This window comes from Macrobrachium rosenbergii, chromosome 20 (genome assembly GCF_040412425.1).
Source record: "Macrobrachium rosenbergii isolate ZJJX-2024 chromosome 20, ASM4041242v1, whole genome shotgun sequence".
Classification (NCBI taxonomy): Eukaryota; Metazoa; Arthropoda; class Malacostraca; order Decapoda; family Palaemonidae; genus Macrobrachium; species Macrobrachium rosenbergii.
In genome coordinates, this window is record NC_089760.1 from 42,172,501 (window position 1) to 42,179,904 (window position 7,404).

The 7,404-nt window shown below is 37.2% G+C and overlaps 1 long non-coding RNA gene across 1 annotated transcript in view; it reads left to right on the forward strand.

The window, feature by feature from the left end:
• LOC136848946 (uncharacterized) overlaps positions 1–6,778 on the forward strand; it is an 11,541-nt gene extending 4,763 nt beyond the window's left edge. The window contains exons 2-5 of the long non-coding RNA XR_010856185.1: positions 2,854–2,968; positions 3,438–3,637; positions 6,294–6,399; positions 6,644–6,778. This is a non-coding gene — a long non-coding RNA (uncharacterized lncRNA). The remainder of the gene's footprint in view (positions 1–2,853; positions 2,969–3,437; positions 3,638–6,293; positions 6,400–6,643) is intronic.
• Positions 6,779–7,404: the final 626 nt, after the last annotated feature.

Here is a 7,404-nt window from a genome sequence, read left to right on the forward strand (position 1 = left end):
CACCGCATTTCTTTGCTTCAAGGATCCTTGCTGAATGTGGAAGTGAGTAACCATTTTTTCCTACCTACTAGATCGCACCCTCTGTTGAAATCCATCTGAATTTGAGGGTTGATTTTGAGGACTGGTTTTGTTTCAACCTTAAAGGATCATTTACCAAGTGTTCCCCGTAGTTGGGGATAGTGCCGCCAGTGCACCTCATTCGAGGCACTGTCGGTCCCTAGCAGCAACCCCTTTCGTTTCTTTTACTGTATCTCCTTTTATATTCGCTTCCTTCCATTTTACTTTTCACCGTCTCTTAACAATTATTTCATAGTGCAACTGCTTTGAGGTTTTCCTCTGTTACACCTTTCAAACCTTTCTGCGGCCAATTTCCGTTTGAGCACTGAATGACCTCATAGGTCCCAGTGCTTGGCCTTTTGGTCAAAATTCTATATTCAATTTACCAAGTGTTTCACTGGGATCTTTGGTGGCCCTTCTTCACTGTCCACATTTGCTAAGTATTCATTTAATGTCGAACTTCTATCATCACTAATAGTATTGCCGCCTTTATCATTTAAAAGGCCCAGTTGAGCAGTGATTTGGTTTCTTCTGTTCACGGACATAAACTTGCTTTTGAAGTTTTTCTTTTTGCTCGAGTTGCAATTCAATCTGTGTTATAACTTTGCCCCCTTAATTAATTTAATGGTTGTTGACCCTGATTGTTTTAGCCATATTCCCACTAAACTAGTTTTACTGTTTTATCCCTTTTTTTTTGCTGGATGCGGCATAATTCTATCCGCATAAATTTGGCTTGATTGAGAGAGAGAGAGAGAGAGAGAGAGAGAGAGAGAGAGAGAGAGAGAGAGAGAGAGAGAGAGAGAGAGAGAGAGAACATGATCGTCCAATGACGAATGCATTCCTCTCTGTCACACTCGTCACAGATTTCGTTTTTATTTGCTCATTAATATTGTCTTTTGGTTTTTGTTTCTGAATTCTTTGGTCTTGACATTACAGTAGGTTGTTTCTCCCGAATGTAGTTATGAACGCATGCTTAATCAAAATGCTTGAAAGTGTTGGCTTTCTGGTGTCGCAAGTCGCTAATTTCTTGGTGTACATGTTCCTACGTACATGTGTACCTTATTCATTTATTCTCTATATATTCGCACAACCATGGCTTGTCCATGCCTGTGTCGTTTAGCCCAGCGTGTTAGCTCAACGGAATTTCGAAACGTGCAGCAGTTGTCTGTAGTGCTTGTAGGGCAACGAGAACCCGACCTTACAGCAGACGCTTCTGCCATTTATGGTAATAAGGCAGGTGATAATATATCTATCACCTTTAGACACAAAGTTATCTCGTGTTTATTTTACAGTTCTTTAATTACGTTGAAATAGATACGCCTAGATAGCCAATCAAGGTATTTAAAAATGCATTTTTATCAGATATTCTGTCATTTTCGCACCTGTAGAAATAATATAAGTACAGTAGCAGAGGGTAAGCTTGTCTCTGGGTTGTAAGATGAATTTGGCGATTTGATCATTTTTCTCGCCTGTTGTAGGTTCATGATACACGTGTTTTCTGTATCACTGTAGTGTTCTGCTTGCTACAGAGATTTCTGTGAACCCTTAAAGGATAAACGTCAGTTGGGTGTTTGTCAAGATTCTGTCGCAAACAATGGTGTGAATGATTTAATTATTGTGACTCTGCATTGTAATCAAATTAAGATCTTGACATTTCAGTAGCAAGGAATGTAGTTGTATAATATTAGATGGTTGAAACAATTTAATTGAAAACCCTGATATCCATGCTGTCAAAAATGGCTGTTATATAGGGTCCCCGGGCTGGGCGACGGCTACTCAAACCTTCGAGCGGACACAAAAAATACATTCATATTATTAAAATATATATGTATACATTGCATATCGTATAGTAGGTTGTTATATTTGATTCCCCAACTATGATAGTTTTCCGTCAGAATTAAGAAAATATTTTCATGAGAAAATTACCGGTCTGTTCACTTCTTTTTTTTTTTTTATCTACAGTCATGCATTGCCGTCTTAAATTATATATCTTTTGGTCGCTCAGGTCCACTAAGATATTTAGGTAATAATGTATTTCGAAGGGTTATAAACATTTTTTTTCGTACTAAGATCGGTCACTTACTATTCTGGCCTGTGTTTTTTGACAGCTCACTAAGAGGTGGTTCAAGCTTGGCTCGGTACTCAGTCATTACTGGCGCACCTCTAGATGCTACTTACCTTTTTCCACTTAGTGCCGTTTCCACGGCAGTCAGAAGTGAAGTTCTTGCAACAAATACCCATATGAATAGCTCAGTACTCAGGAGGTTATTTATTGTGCAGGCAAGTTTCTTAAGAAAACCGCAGATATTTTTCATTGTGGCCTCGAAACCTTGATAGATAATCCGAAATAAGATGCACGAATTAGTGTAGAGTTGTAGACAGTACTTTGAAAACTGTTAAGGTTATTTATATTAGTCATTTGCCCGATTTTGCGTCTGAGGGTAACTTATCTTGCTTCAGAGTAGTAAATTTAAGTCAATTTTTCTTGTGAAAGGGTTGTTATTTTTTTATGTGAAGGTTTATATAAACTAGTGATATTACATAAGCTTGTTAGTTTGCAAAACAGTATATTGTTCATCAGTATATCATTTGTGTGTGTGTGTGTGTAATGCAGTGTGAATTTTGTTTTACAAGGTAGTTTGAAAGGGTTCGTATAAATACTTAATATTGATGACACTTTAACTCATAAAATATTTATGACACTTTAACTCACAAAGGAATGACTGCACAAGTTCCTAGAGTTCACTTCCAGTGTTTAGCAGAACACCTTAGGTAGTAAAAATCTCGTTTTTGCAGGTTTGGGCCGGAAGCTGAATTTGAACTGTATCAACGCACACTCCCAAGTGAAAATTTCCTCATTCTTCAGTGGAACTGATTTTGCTGATTTAATAAGATGCTCATCTTTACAAATGTTAGTTGAATAATATGAGGTACAAATTTAGTAAGTTTGGATTCAGTAGTTAGTGAACATTGTCTGAAATAAAACTTTATGGAGAGAGCAGATTTTTATATTGATGTTAGGTGTACAGTGCTACGAACTTTGTTTTAACGAGTGACGTGTATTTTTGACAAGTTTTCTCTCCTTATTACGTACCTGTTTTGCTTTATTGTGTAACCTCTAAAAATTCAATCACGTCACCAGAGACAGTTAAATCAATCCATATATATATATATATCTAAAAATATTCGTATTACCAAATTCGAATACTTGAGTGGATTAGTCAATTTTTTTCTCTAGTTTCAGCAATACTACTACTTTACAAGTTGAGTTTTCAAGTTAAATTTACAATTTACTGAAGGCAAAAGCATTATAAAAGGTTGTGGTAATACTAGGTCTTCCAAAATAAAATGTTTAAAATTATATTTTCCTTCTTTTATAGACTGGCATTACTTCTGAGGACCGCATGAGGTCTACAAATCGATGTATCACAATCTAAAGCTGGAGGAATCATTATCATTTGAAGGAATTATCCTACGAGAACTCACTTTCCTACACTGAAGTACTCGGACATGCTCAGTGTTACAAAAAAAAAAAAACTAAAAATATTCATTGTAACCAATGAGGACTGTCATTTTCAAGGTAAGCTTCCGTGCCATTATAAGTAAAAGGATAGGGAACCTGGAAAGGAACCAGTGACAAAATGAGAGGTAGGATGCGCATTATTTAGAACAAACCTCACTTTGTTTTCCATAATGCCACCTTTTTGCACACATTAGTGCTTGGTCACTTTAGGTAAGCAAGAGAACTATTGAAAAGTAGTGCAATGGGGGTTGAACAGAAAGAGACAGAATTTTAAAGAAAATTAATGAATACAACAAAATAAGTTTTACATGGAGATTTGCAAACGAAGAACAGAATATGGCCAAGAATGATAAAGAACTAGCCATAAAGAACAGAGACATAAGAGAGAAATGAATATCACAAAAAGATACATGGCTCTGTGGTGGTGAACTTGACAGCAAGTAATGGAGAATCAGGCAGTGTGAATATTGGAAGTAGTAAGGTCTGAATAGCCGCAAGGCAGTCAAGAGAAGTTTCCCCTTCGTATGGTGGCAAAATAAAGCAGTTTTTGCAAAGAGTGACGTACAGTATTAATTTGACACACTGTGTGACCAAAGCTTCTTGGATATAAGGCCATTGAAACCTGGTTGAAATGAAAAAAATATAAGGAATAACTAGCAAAAAGGTTTAGTTGGCCATGGACTCCTACTTCAACCTAGTAATGTAGGATTTGACACTACTTTAACCTAGTGATGACTTGAGCAAAGAGACAGAACCACTACTTTAACCTGGATATCTTGAGCAACAGAGACCCACTTGAAACCTGGTTGATCTTGAATAAAAAACCACTACTTTAACCTAGCAATAATCTTGAGCAAAAACAGAACCACTTTAACCTAGTTGGGATCTTGAGCAACAGGACTCCACTACTTCAACCTAGTAATGCAGGATCTTGAGCAGCAGAGACAGAACCACTACTTTAACCTAGCAGTGTAGGATCTTGAGCAACAGAGACAGAACCACTACTTTAACCTAGCAGTGTAGGATCTTGAGCAACAGAGACAGAACCACTACTTTAACCTAGCCGTGTAGGATCTTGAGCAACAGAGACAGAACCACTACTTTAACCTAGCATTGTAGGATCTTGGGCAGCATTGTGTAGGATCTTGAGCAACAGAGACAGAACCACTACTTTAACCTTGTTTTCTTGAGCAACAGAGACAGAACCACTACTTTAACCTAGCCGTGTAGGATCTTGAAACAGAGAAACCACTTGTTCTTTCAACAGAGACAGAACCACTTTGGTCACATAATCTTGAAGAACAAGGAACCACTTTTAACTGTCATCTTGAACAACAGAGACAGAACCACTACTTTAACCTAGTGGTGTAGGATCTTGAGCAACAGAGACAGAACCACTACTTTAACCTAGCATTGTTTCTTGAGCAGCAGAGACAGAACCACTACTTTAACCTAGCATTTGGATCTTGATTTTAACCTACATGTCTTGAGTACTTTAACATTTGGAAAAGCCGAGTTCTTGAGCAACAGAGACATACTTTAACAGTGACTGCCATGTAGGATCTTGAGCAACAGAGACATACTTTAACCTAGCATTGTAGGATCTTGGGCAGCAGAGACAGAACCACTACTTGAGCAACAGAGACAGAACCACTACTTTAAAAAGTTCTTGAGCAACAGAGACAGAACCACTCAAGATTTCTTGATCTTTAACCTAGCATTGTTTAACCACCTCGATTGTTTTTCAGAGGAAAATTGTTGTTTCCTCCCATTTGGTCAGACTGTACAAGACCTTTTTGTCACACACACTTGTCTGCAATTTCCAATGTCTGGTGTTTCAGCAGAGCCAGAGTTTGACTGATTTCACAGTCGAGTTCATTTGGAAAAGCTGAGTTGAAGGCATTCATCGGCTGTAGACATGGCTACGAGTTAACTATCTACAAATTGTACCCAAAGTTCTTGGTATCAAGATTTCATCCAAATGTTTATAAGGAGGATTTGTGTAGGAAGACTGTAAAGGCTTTACACACAATGCTTTACACACACACTTGTCTGTTCAAGTCGGATAGTACCAGTCTGGTAACTCAAGTTTTGAATCACTTCATTTTTACTGTTTCCTGCCTCATGGTTGTAGAAAACCAGATTACCAGTTGGGTGTGGGTCTGTAACCAAGTTGTATCTGGAGATGGCTACCCCATGAGAATTTAGTCTTAAACACAGAATGTATAGGACTGGGATGATTGACTCTGAACGGTTGTATGGAAGCCTGGTGGGAGCTCTTCAGTCTGTGCCAGTTTATTTGATTAACCTGTCAGTGGCATTATGGAAATAAGTCTCAGTATATAAAATACATAGTTGCATAGTGCACTCTTGATAAAAAGCAATACCTTTGTAGAGAAACGAGTTTGAGTTTCGTTAAGTGCATGAGTTAATGAAAGCTGTGAATGATATACGTAATGGTATCTGAAAATTATCAAGTTGTTCCTATTTATCCTTTACCTTTGTTTTATATTTTTGTATACTTTAGTACGTATAATGATTTCAAACTTTCTCTCCTCTGGCCTTGATGTGTATGTTTGAAGCTTGCTTTCTCCAGAACTGTAGTAACGGCATTTTGAGTAAAATAACTTAGTGAAGACGTATTTTTTTTTAGCTTATAGACATTTAGTGATATGATTTCAGCACATTTACTCATTATTAATTTGTTTTACAGATGATGTGATGCTGCATTCCCCCTGCAAATGCTCTACATCTGTCCGATCTTGTGGATGAGGCCTGAAATATGTGTTGGGGGGGATGTGTGGAACCCGTCAAATATGGTAAGTTTCCATTGAGAATGACAACAGATGTTAAAGCTGTATTCAGTTATGCAAGTTTCTTCAGTATTCAGAATAATCTGCTCCTCAGAAAAAATACTGTACTGTAATTTCAGGTATGCGACATACGGTAATGATCTTCAGTATATGTAAACAAATATAATGATTACTTCAGAAGTTTGAATTATTTTTGAAAAGTTTACTGGCATCTGACAGACCACTGAGTATTTTATTTTATATTCAACAGGAGTGTGCTGCAATCTGGAGGCGTAATGCACGGGTGGACTGGAGTGGCAATTATTCCCAGTCTCGTTTAAACAACAAGCATTAACATCAGTGCGTGCAGCGAAATTACTTATCAGTCACCACCGAAGATGACATGGAAATGAAAATGTGAGCGAAGGCCTCGACTTCTCAGCCATTGTTAAACCAGGCCCTGTCCACTGTTATTTCTGAACAGATGTCACGTCCAAGACAAAATCTCGATGAATGACGTGCTGTCATCTTGCTCTGGGAGAAATGTATACTTGGTAAGTTAGGAAGTGTAACTTACATAAAGTTGAGATCTGTCAATACAGATTACGGGGGAATAACAGTATCCATGTTTTACTCTACAATATCAGTTTTTAATTGCCAATGTATTCACAATATAGATATGTCAATACAGATTACAGGGAAATAACAGTATCCTTGTTTTTCTCTACAATATCAGTTTATTGTGCTAATGTATTCATGAGCGAAAATGTTTTTCTCTACAATATCAGTTTAGCAATAATGTATTCATGAGCGAAAATGTAACATTGTTTGTTATTGGTTTTCAAATTTGAGAAAGTGTGGACTAGTTTAGCAGAAATATAATATAAGAATAGGCATCCAAATTTATCACACTACTAATATTGAATTTATTTGCAATGTATACACTACACTGCTAATATTGAATTTACCTATGTGCATGATTTTTCGCTTTTCCACAGGTACTGAATTACAAGGTAGTGTGGCATAACCGTA